This window comes from Hypanus sabinus, chromosome 2, assembly GCF_030144855.1.
Source record: "Hypanus sabinus isolate sHypSab1 chromosome 2, sHypSab1.hap1, whole genome shotgun sequence".
In the NCBI taxonomy this organism is placed as follows: Eukaryota; Metazoa; Chordata; class Chondrichthyes; order Myliobatiformes; family Dasyatidae; genus Hypanus; species Hypanus sabinus.
The window spans coordinates 55,220,771-55,233,343 of record NC_082707.1 but is presented as its reverse complement, the minus strand read 5'-3'; positions in this window follow the sequence as shown (position 1 = coordinate 55,233,343).

Below are 12,573 nucleotides of genomic sequence, written 5' to 3'. Positions count from 1 at the left end.
CAGCAATGGCTAGAATTTCTGGAAGCAATTTGGAAGGCACAGGATATATACATCCAAAAAAGGAAGAAGTATTCTAAAGGAAAATCTGTAGCTAACAAGAGAAGTCAAAGCTAGCATAAAAGCCAAAGAGACGGCATATAATAGAGCAAAAATTAGTAGGAGGTTAAAGGATTGGGAAGCTTTCAAATACCAACAGAAGGCAACAAAAAAAGTCATTAAGAAGTTAAAGATGGAATACAAAACTAAGCCAGCCAGTTATATTAAAGAGGATACCAAAAGTTTCTTCAGATACATAAAGTGTAAAACAGAGGCAAGAGTGAATATTGGACCATTGGAAAACTATGCTGGAGAGTTAGTAATGGGGGACCAAGAAATGGCAGATAAACTGAATAAGTATTGTGCATCAGTCTTCACGCTGTAAGGTGCTAGCAATATGATGGAAGTTCCAGGTGTCAGGGGTCATGAAGTGAGTAAAGTTGCCATTACTAGGGAGAAGGTTGTTGGAAAGCAAAGTTCTGGAGGTAGATAAGTCACTTGGACCAGATGGTGTACACCTCAAGATTCTTAAAAGGTGGCTGAAGAGATGTGCAGACATTAGAATGATCTTTCAAAAATCACTAGACTCTGGAATGGTTCCAGAAGACTGAAAAATTGCAAATTTTACTCTATTCTTCAAGAAGGGAGAGTGACAGAAGAAAGGAAATTATAGGCCAGTTAGTCTGATCTCAGTGGTTGGGAAGATGGTGGAGTCAATTGTTAACAATGTGGTTTTGGGGTTCTTGGAGTCCCATGATAAAGTATGCTGTAGTCCATTTGGTTTCGTCAAGGGAAAATCTTGTCTGACAAATCAGTTGGAATTCTTTGAAAGAATAACAAGCAGGATAGACAAAGGAGAATAGGTTGATGTTGTGTATTTGAATTTTCAGAAGGCCTTTGACAGGCACCACACATGAGGGTGCTTAACAAGCTACGAGTCCGTGGTATTACAGGGAAGATTCTAGCATGGATAATGCAGTGGCTAACTGGCAGGAGGCAAAAAGTGGGAATAAAGGGAGCCCATTCTGATTCGGTGCTGCTGACTAGTGGTGTTCTACAGCTGTCTGTATTGGGACCGATTCTTTTTACATTATATGTCAATGATTTGGCTGAAGGAATTGATGATTTTGTTGCAAAGTTTGCAGATGATGCAAAAATAGTTTGTAGAGGCAATTAGTTTTGAGAAAGTAGAGAGGCTACAGAAGGACTTGGATTAGGGGCATGGGCAAAGAAGTGGCAGATGGAATATGTGTTAGGAAGTGTATGGTCGTGAAGTCCTGCCAAAGGGTCTCAGCCCAAAGTGGGGTGGGGGGGCATTTCTGGAAGTTCGAGAAATCAATGTTCATGCTACCAATATAAGATATTGCTCCTCCAGCCTGAGTGTGGCCTCATTGCAACAGTAGACGAGGCCGTGGATGCACATGTCAGAATGGGAATGGGAAGTGGAATGAAAACGGGTGGCCATTGGGAGATCCCACTTGTTCTGGCAGACACAGTGTAGGTGCTCAGTGAATTTCTCTGTTGCTTTGTGATCAGCAGACCCTTCATCCTTAAAACCTTTAAAAATTTAATGCTGTGCCTTCTCTTAAGTTTCTGCAACTCGCCTTCTGAATCATTACAATTATCTTCAATTTTTAATTCGTTGTGATAGATCTTTACTTGTTCATGATCAGCATACCTTTATGTGGTAAATGTTCACTCCGACACCGACAAATCCACTGCTTCAATACACGATCGAGATCTTTATTTTTGCTTTATGCAGTGTTTTTTAAAATTTTCATTAACTTCTGTTCATTACGTATGTGAGGTCATTTCTCAGAACTGTCTGTGATACACAAAGACCTGCACATTGCCTGGGAACCTTCCCAGCTCCTTGTAGAATTTTCCCTTTGTGGAAAATGGCAGCATTTAAAAAAATTTAGGATTTTGGATTTTTTCAGATTTTATAATTTCACTTAACGGGTACTCAGCCTGTATTATGTTCCTGGTAATATAAATCACAGAACATGATTTTCTATGCAGCGTATTCTCCATTTTATACATCATAGATTCTTCAGAAATATTCTTAAAATGCTCTAGTCTCAAACATTGTATGAAAATCCAAATAAAGCTTTTAACTAGATTAGATAAAACTTAAGCTGTGGTGGCATTTAAGACAGGCTTAAAAAGATCAAGTCACTATTGCTTTGGGGATTTAGTTCATTTTTACTCCACTCTCTGATGTTATTAGGTCCTTAGTCTGTGACTTAATGACTCTAACAAAGGGTCCCATTTGCCTCTGAGCATGGAGGAAATTCCAGTGAGTTGGTTTACTACAATATACATTTTTGGAAGGGCTTTAGATTGTTGCTGGAATGAGATGTCTGGCCTTTCCCTTTGACTATTGATGCTCACATTACCAATACTACTCCAGGATTACATCATTTGGGTCTTCATTGCCTTCTTGTATGAGCATGATAAATATCTCCAACTCATTTCTCCAGTTTATCATATTTTTTGTTTGATGAATGAATCAGCAGGGAGGTTCTCAACAGAGTGAGTAGGTCATGATTTAAGTAAACAGTGGAGGTGTGAGATGTACAGTGAGAATTTTGTACTGTCAAAAGCGTCATCATTAAAATATTGAGGGTTTGTTGCACAAAGTCACCCCTTGTGTTCTCCACAAGCTTGTACACCTAGCTGAACAAATTGCAAGGGCTGTCGTACTGGCATGAACCAATGTGGTTAACTGGTAAGTGGGTATCCAAAGACATACTGAGATGCCCCCAAAGGTTTTGACAATCTGTAAATCACCACAGTTAGCTTTGGAGCCTGTCAAACATAAGAGAAATCTTTTATAGTTTTAAATATCTCTGATATTTACTGATAATCAGTAACAAAATCTAAAGAAATAAAAATTGAACCAATTAATTAAGCAAAGAAGAAGTTAGCTTACACTTTTGCATTGTTTCCCGTTGAAATCAATGGTGTCCTGTACTCTGTGCCAGATTATGCCTGGCAAAAAATTAATGGTGATTTCCACCCAGCTTCTGGACTCCAATGGAACAGTGAACTGAGAGATTTAGAATTCCCTTGGGTGATATTTGAATAAAGTTAGAGAGCTTCAGTGGAATTCTGTCTAACATTTATTCTTCAACCAGAATATTTAAAGAAGACTCTCTGAACATTTATTGCTGTTTTGTAGTATGTTGCTGTGTGTATGTAACTAGCTAGCATGTCTCTCTCTGATGACAATGACTAGTTCTCATGTACTGAAATGTTAGTGAAATGCCGGGACATGAGCACAAGATGTTAATGGCAATTCCTGCTGGCTGGAGTTGGCAGTTCTGATTATTCATTTGCAACTGAACATGGAAATCTGAGTGGCAGATGGTACTGCATCTGTCACTATAAACTACTGTTGGATTCCACATAGTTTAGGCTATGGAATCATATCTCTAAAAATGTCAGATATAAAGCTGTGAACCCCATTGATATAAATGGGTATTGCAAGCTTACCAACTATAAAGCGAAAGGGAAGGTGGATGCATTTTAGAATATATTTGACCATGATATAGGAGCAGAATTAGGCCTTCTCGCCCATTGAGTCTGCTCCACCATTTCGTCATGACAGATTTGTTTTTTCACTCAACTCCAATCACCTGCCTTCCCCCAGTTTCCCTTCATGTCCTGACAAATGAAGAATCTAACTACCTCTACCTTAAATATGTATACATCTGCAGCTGTCTGTGGCAACAAATTCCACAGATTCACCACTCTGGCTAAAGAAATTCCTCCTTACCTCCATTCTAAAAGGATGACCCTCTATTTTGAGGCTGTGTCTCCAGTCTTAGATTCTCCCACCACAGGAACCATCCTCTCCACATCCACTCTATCAAGGCCTTTCACCATTTGGTGAGTTTCAATGAGGTCACCCCTCTTTCTTCTGAATCCAAGAGAATACAGGCTCAAAGTGATCAAATGCTCTTCATATGATAAGCTGTTCAAACCTGGAATCATTTTCATGAACCTCCTTTGAACCCTGTCCAGCTTCAGTATATCTTTTCCAAGATAAGGGGCCTGCTTGCAATACTCCAAGTGAGGCCATTACATTACAAATTTGCAACATTTCATCCTTGCTTTTATATTCTAGTCCCCTTGAAATGAATGCTAACAATGCATTTGCCTTCCTCACCACAAACTCAACCTATAAATTAACCTTCAAGAAATCCTTCACAAGGACTCCCAAGTCCCTTTGCGCTTCAGATATTTGTATTTTGTCTTCATTCAGAAAATAGTCAACCCTTTCACTTTTTCTACCAAAGTGCATGGCCATACACTTCCTGACACTGTATTTCATCTGCCACTTCTTTGCCCTTTCTCCTAATCTATCGAAGTCCTCTTTTAGCCTCTCCATTTCCTCAAGCTACCTGCCCCTCTACTTATCATTGTATCTTTTGCGAACTTTACAACAAAGCCATCAATTCCATCATCCAAATCATTGACATATAATGTAAAACTCTAATTTGCTCCAATTTAATTTCATAATTGTGTAAAGGGTTTCTTATGTTACTGCGTACGTTAATCAAAATGGCTTCTTTGTTAATAAAAGTAGGGATGCTTCTTTGTTATGGTAACTGGTGAGAGAGTGCTTTCTCTTGCAGCGTGTTTGGGTTATGATTACTGATAATGAGAATTGTATTTATTTGTTAACCAATTGGGATAGATGTTATTCTTTCTTGTGGGTCTGTGAGCTGGGGTTTCGCGGGTCTTTGGGGAGTTGGGGAGGAGATCGCGAGGAAGGTAGACGGTGCTGGAGGCGCTCTGGTCGATCACCAAGGGTGGTCCCAGGTGCATGGGTCGTGGAGGTTGGAGAAGGTCAAATAATGGACCGAAGACTTCGATGGTTGAGCGCCAACGATTGTGCACTAATTGACTGAACCCTGATAAATTCTGATGCCTTTTCTTTCCTTTCTTTTCTTTCATATATATTGTATTGCTATTAATCACTTAGTTCTAGTAAGATTTATAAAGTGTATTCTGTAAACATACATGGTGTGCGGTTTGATATTGTGTGTGCGAGTTTGTATGAGTGTGCATTTCACAGCATCCATGTATACGGGACGCACGGTTTGGCGGGTGGACGAATTTTCCCCTAGACATACACCAGCCGACTGCGTGAGTGTTACAATTGTTCTCAGTGTTATTAATTATTGTAATTTTAAGTCATTATTTACTTTAATAATTTTTAAATTTCTTTGTTTAAAAGCTTAATATTTATTGATTGCTTTGACAGGAGACAAGTCTTTACCTGAAGCATTGCCTTCTGTCAAAGCCTGTGAACAGTATTTGAGGGTTAGCCTGCAGTCTATTTGCTATATTTCTTGTTATCTGTTTGCTATCTGGATGATGTAAAATAATTCAAGGATGCTGCATTTAAGCAAAATTAGTTCCCCACATATGGACCATGTGATGGTGAGTGTGGGTGGTAATTTGGGCAATATACCAGATCAACCAAGATCCTCGCTAGGTTCTTCCTGTGTATTTTGCAATGTGGAGCTATAACTTGCTCTGAATGGTCATCATTTATGCTTTGGTTTATTTTAATTATCAGGTTAGGAAAGCTAATGTGATCTATTATGATTCTGGTGCCAAGAATAATTCCGCCTAAAGAGTAATTGTTCAGCAAAAGTAAAACTTCTATTTATACAAATGTTCTCAGTAAAGAAGCAAAACTTTGAATTTTATACAGGAAAAATTAAAACAAATCTGGGTGTAAACTATGCTTAAATTGCTGGAAATATTCAGTAAATAAAGAAGCAATTAAGGAGAGTGAAACAAAGGAAGTTTGAAGTTGATCACCTTCAAGTGGAATCGGAAAATATTGGCAATTTAACTGGATTTTAAGCAACTACAGGGTGATAAAAGGATGAAATAATGAAAGGTAAGGTCTCTTCAGTCAGAAGGCAGTAAAAAACCAAGTAAACAAAGAAATTAATGCTCCAAAGGAGGTGCTGTAGAAAGTAGTTTTGATTAAAAACAATAGTACATCATGTAGATGGAATGCATGCAGATATGATCTGACGATAGTGGAGGAAGCAAATGTTTTGGTGGAAGTTTGTTATTGAAGTATCTGGAGAGCAGTCTGCAGAGCATTTTTTTTTTTGCAGCACTTTGTCCCTGGTCCTTTGCTTTTATTATGATTGTATAGTTGATATTTTAGACTTAGGAAATTTGAAGATCATGTTAAAGAAGTAAGCTTTAAATTGCAGGAAGGCATCATTGAAAGTAAAAAAAAATCTATGCTGTAAATTTGAAATAAAACAAAATGTTAGAAACATTCAGCAGGTCAGACACCATCTGTGGAAAGAGAAACAGAATTAATAATTCAGGCCTGAGACATACTGGCTGATGGATTCAAACCTGAAATATTTAACTTAATTTCTCTAATGCATGGGTGGTAAACAGCTCAATCAACACAAATGTCAATGTTCTCTGAAAGTTTATGGAGAAACTGAAGGAATAAATGTCTACAAACCCTGAAATCATGTGATCAGGATTTAAATGCAGGAAATAGTAAAAGCCCTGAGCAGGTCAGACAGCAATCAGAACATGATTAGGAAGTAGCTAAAACATACAATGTAAGTGAAATAGGTTTTTCCCAGACTCTGTACAAGTTAGTTTAAAACTAAAGTACTCTATGAAGTTCCACCATAACATTACAGAGTAGAAGCATTCGATAGGAGTACGAAGACTGTCTATGATGTACCTCAAGGTACAGATATTTTGCATTGCTGGGATTATATTTTTGTACAGAGTTAGAGGGTGGATTCCACTGGATTTCCCACAGGAGGATTATAGGAAGTCTAGCTAGAGTGGTTCCTTAAGGTTGTCATGGTCGGGGAAGTAGGGGAGATAAGCTCACACTACTTATAAAATGTTACCAATGGCATGCATCTCAAATAGCCTTTGACAATCAAGTTCAGCTCCTGGACTTAACATGGGGCTTAGCTACTAAACCCAGTGTAACCATTTCTACTGACAGGAGAAGGGACAAAGGTGGATTACTGGCATCTTAAACCAGTCACTTCAGGGAGGTGGGTCTCATCAGCCCTGGTTGGCAGCTCAACTAGGAGAAGGAAAACTCTGATTTCAAATCTCCCACTGCCTTGTGGCTATAGCAATCTCATGGGGGTTTACTTCAGGAGTAAAGCCCAAGGGAAAAATTGGAGCTGGAATCCCAAGAGTAGTCTAACATTGAGTTCAGTGCTGACTGGCAACTCCTGTGACTCCACTGGTGCCGAGCTGTATCGGTCTCTGCCGTTTCTTTGGATTCATCAGCTGCATGGAGAGGGGGAACCTGCTGCATGGATAACAGCTTGCTCTCTATATTGTACTTCCTTGGCTTGCGTATCATGTAGATAGCTAGGATGCAATATCCATGATCGACCACGACAAACGGAGGGCCTCAATTAGAGTGAATGGCAATAATCAGGAGTCTTAGACTTCAATGATGATGGCAGTAGATGAGGAAGAACACTCTCACTTGGAGAGCTGGGCTTTGGAATGCTTTGCCTGAAATAGCAGAAGACATAGAAAGAGATTGGATAATTACCTGGCAAAAGAACTGGAAAATCATATTGGGAGAGACAGCCCATCTTTGGTATGCAAGGGATGGGCTAAGTTCTTTTCCTCTGTTGTTTCTTTGATCATACTTGTACAGCTAGAATGCAGATAATTAATATTAAGCCTTACTGAAGCTGTGTAGGAAACAGAAGAATGCGAGATTGGAGTGGAATTTTGACAGTGATTGGGAGCTCATTTTTGCTCTTGAGAATTGAACAAAGGAGTTCCGCAATGCAACCAGACGATCTGCAGTTGGATCTCAGTTGAACATAAGAGATTGTGTTACAAGCAATGAATATCCTGAGAGGTGAGGAGGAATTTCTTTAGCCAGAGGGTGGTAATCTCCACAGATGGTTGTGGAGGCCAAGTCATTGGGTATATTTAAAGTGGAAGTTGATAGATTCTTGCTTAGTAAATGTGTCAAAGGCTACAAGAGGAAGACAGGGCAGTGGTGTTCAGGGGTATAATAAATCACCATGATAGAATGGTGAAGCTGACTCATTAAGCTGAATGGCCTAATTCCGCTCCTATGTTTTATGATAATATAGTGAAAGGAATACAAGTAACCTGGAAGGGATATTTGGTTTCCTAGTTGTTGGAATACAGGCACTACATGTTCAGCAATTAGAAAGCAAAGGACGATGGAAAAGAAACTGTAAGGGTATTGATGCTGATTGGTACTGATTTAATGAACCAATAGATCCATAATGCATAATCCATGATCAGTGCTGTTTTGATCTAGTGACCTAGTAAAGTACAAGAGATCCAGGTATGACCTCCAGACAGCTATCTCATGTGAAGTGGCAGTTCCAAGTCAAACATGAATCACAGAAGGATGCTCAATGGTTGTGGCATTGCTTGAATGCTATTGTTTCTGACAAAGCAAAACCAAGCAATGTATTTGAAGCAAAGTTTCAATCACGGATAAGCTCAAATTTTTTTTGTGTTTGCTTTGACCGACAAAACATGGGGGCACCTTCTTGAACTTCCACTGCCCCTAACGACCCTGTGATTTCAGTCCCTGAAAGGAGGCTGAGCCCATGGAAAGCTTTTGCTATTCTTTTCTTTTATATAACTGTAGAAACTCTTAAAATCTTTCTTTATACCTGTATGTTTCTCACCAATCTATCTCATTTTGTTTAGACTTTTCAAAAAACAATATTTTGGATCAATTTTATTTTGAGAAAAGGAGGTGAATACTATTCTGCTCTTCAGGTGCTCTGTAATTCAACATGACCCTCTAACTCAACACAATATTCCATTCCCTTCTCATGCTCTTCGATACCTTTTGCAACCTTGCATTTGTTATGTACGTATATCAGTGACTTGGCCTCCACAGAATTCTGTTGTAGGGAATTCTGTAGACTTACCAGGTTTTGAGTGAAGAAATTGATTCCTCTTAATTGTCTTATCCCATATCTCAAAGCTGTGAACACTTTGTCTAAAATACTACACAGGAGATATACAAGGGGTGATTGATAAGTTTGTGGCTTAAGGTAGAAGGAGACAATTTTAGAAAACCTAGCACATTCATTTTTCAACATAGCCCCCTCCTACATTTACACACCTAGTCTAGCATTCTTGGAGCATACGGATCTCGGACCTCCAGAAAGTGTCCAGGGATGGGTGATTGATAAGTTCGTGGCCTAAGGTAGAAGGAGGAGTTATACAGCTCTTGTTACATGCACATGCAGGTCAACTCTTTGAGTGATTATGCAGAAAGTTTAAATAACTCACCTCCTTCTACCTTCTATCATTTGCCTTGTTAACTGTTTGCCCCATCAGTGACTGGTGTCCATAAACCTACCTCTCTTTCCACAATCTCTAGCTCATGAAAATATTAAAATACAACTCATATTCTTTCTGGTTTACTCTATTACTGGCTTGCCATCTGGTCTACGACAACTAGCATTAAAAAGTTTTTGCTCCCGGACTTACATTGGATTATCAACATTGAACATATAGCTTAAATAGGGAATACAGATCAATGTAGGAATGCGATTGTATTTTATTAATAAGATCTTGTATCTTAGCATGTTGCCATTTAGAGAAATGCCCAATGAGTGAAGTTGATAACAATGAGAACCCTGTTGGCGTGGCAAAGGACTAGGGGATATGTCCTTTATGTCAGTAGAATTTTGAGATCTACTTGTATATTAAAACCAACTCTTATTTGTCACAATGCCAAGATACTAATCCAAGCAAGTCATAGAGGCAAAGAACTCTACAGCACAGAAACAGGTGATTTGTTCAATTCGTCCATGCTGAACTATTAAGCTGCCTAGTTCCATCAACCTGCACCCAGTCCATAGCCCTCCATTTTCCTCCCTCCATGTATCTATCCAAATTTCTCTGAAATGTTGAATCTGAACCCAAGTCCACCACTTTAGCTGGCAGCTTGTTCTACAAGCTCACCACCTGAATGAAGATGTTCCCCTTAAACATTTCACCTTTCACCCCTAATCCATGACCTCTAGTTCTGGTCTCACCCAACCTCAGTGGAAAAAGTCTGCTGACATTTACAACATCTCTACCCCTTATAATTCTGTGTGCCTCCATCAAATCTCATGTCATACTTCGATGCTCTAGGGAATAAAGTTGTAACCTATTTAATCTTTCCCTATAATCCAAATTCTGGCAACATTTTTGTAAATTTTCTCAGTATTCTTTCAGTGTTGTTGATATTTTTTCATGTAGTTGGGTGTCCAAAACTGCACACAATACTCCAAATTAGGCTTCACCAATGTCTTGTACAACTTCAACATAACATCCCAATTTCTTTACTCAATACTTTGATTTATGAAGGCCAATATTCCAAAAGCTTTTTTTATAACACTATCTACTTGTGACAACACTCTCAAGGAATTATGGATCTGTATTCTCAGATCCTTTTGTTCTACTGCACTCCTCAGTACCCTACTACTCACTGTGTAAGTCCTACCCTGGTTTGTCCTCCAAAAGTGCAACACCTCACACTTGTTTGCATTAAATTTCATCTGACATCCTTCATCCCATTTTTACATCTGGTCCAAATCCTGCTGCAAGCTTGGAAATTCTTCCTCACTGACTACTATACACCCAGTCTTGGGGTCATTGGCAAATTTACTGATCCAGATTGTTGATATAGATGATAAACAACAATGGATCCAGTACCGATCCTCATGGCATACCAGTAGTCACAGGCCTCCAGTCAGAGAGGCAACCATCTACTATCACTCTGTGGCTTCTCCTGTGAAGTCAATGTCCAATCCAATTCACTACATCATCTTGATTGCCAACAGATTTACCCTTCTTGACCAACCTCCCATGCAGGACCACCTTGTAAAATGCCTTGCTAAAGTCCACGTAGGCAACATCCACTGCCTTGCCTTCATTAACTTTCTTGGTTACTTTTTGAAAAACTCTTTAAGCTTCACTAGAAACAACCTTCCACACACGAAGCCATATTGATATCCTGAATCAGTCCCCGTCTATCCAAATACTTATATATCCAGTCCCTTAGAATACCTTCTAATAACATTCCCCTACTTATATCAGACTTACTGTCCTATAATTTCCCAGCTTATTCCTACAGCCTTTCTTAAACAGTGGAACATTTGCTCTCCTCCAATCCTCTGGCACCTCACCTGTGGCTATTTTAAATATCTCTGTTGTGACATTTTCCTTAACTAGTAATATCACCCTTCCCTCTTTAATTCCCCCCTCACCACTCTATCATGTCTAAGGCAGTGGAACCCTGGAATATTCAGTTGCCAATCCTGCCTCTCCAGCAACCAAGAGTCACTAATGGCTACAATGTAAAAATTCTATGTGATGATCCTAGGGCTGGACTTTAGGCAGGGCTAGGCTGGGCTGCAGCCCAGGGGCCAGAGCTGCAGAAGAGCCCAAAACAGGTAGCTATTATCATGGTGGACAAAAAAAACATGAGAATGGAGCACAAAAAAGAAAAAAACAAGAAAAAGAGGACCGTGAGAAAGAAGCATTAAAAAAAGACATTGAAATTGATAGAATTTTTTAAACCTGTTCTCAATGATGCAGCAGTACCATTGTTCTTGTCACAGTCTGAGACAGGTGGACAAATGGAGACTTGTTCAACAGCTAGCGCTAGCACAGGACCACCATCCTTGCCACAGTCAGCAGCTAACGTTGAAGAGGCAGAAAGCATGACTTTGGGATTCCCAACCACAGAGGCCTCCGAACAACCAAGTTGGGCCACCTTTAATGTTAACGTTACCGCTACTGAGGATTCTTACAGCACTAATCCTGCTCGCTGGGGAAAGGAAACGTTAGATAATTCAGTCCGAGCATACTAGGCTAAGAAAGGGCCAGAATAAGGATGTGGATAGCAAAGCTTCGGAATGAGTATACAAACAGCAGAGACGTTTTTTCTCCAAATTTCACTTCAAACGCAAGCTGGTAAATGGTTAGTACATATCAAGGCAATGGCCCTTACATTCCCCTTCCACCGGCTGTGTGTTTTGTTTTGCATGCCGCATCTTCAGTGATGGTAACTGTCAGTCCATCTTCGAAACTGGCTATAGCGACTGAAAACATGCTGCTGAGCGCATAGGAGAGCATGAAAATAGTGAACACCACAGGAAAACGTTACTGACCTATGTTACACCACCATCTAACAGCGGAAAAATAGTGTGGTAACTTCTACTTTACAAAAAGACCACTCGATAACTTGATGGCCAAAAGAACATCTTTATCTGGGACGGCAAATGATATTTACAATGCAGAGGCTTCCAGGTACCTCGTGGGGCATGGGTGGAGGAACTATATACAATGCATACTGGGAGTAAAAGAGTGGAAGTAAAGACCCTGCCAACCCCGGATCCCGCCTCTTGCTACCAACAGCTCCCTGACTAGTATTAACTTACTTTTAATAATACTCACATTACAACACTTCTCTCTCTTTAAAATCCAACA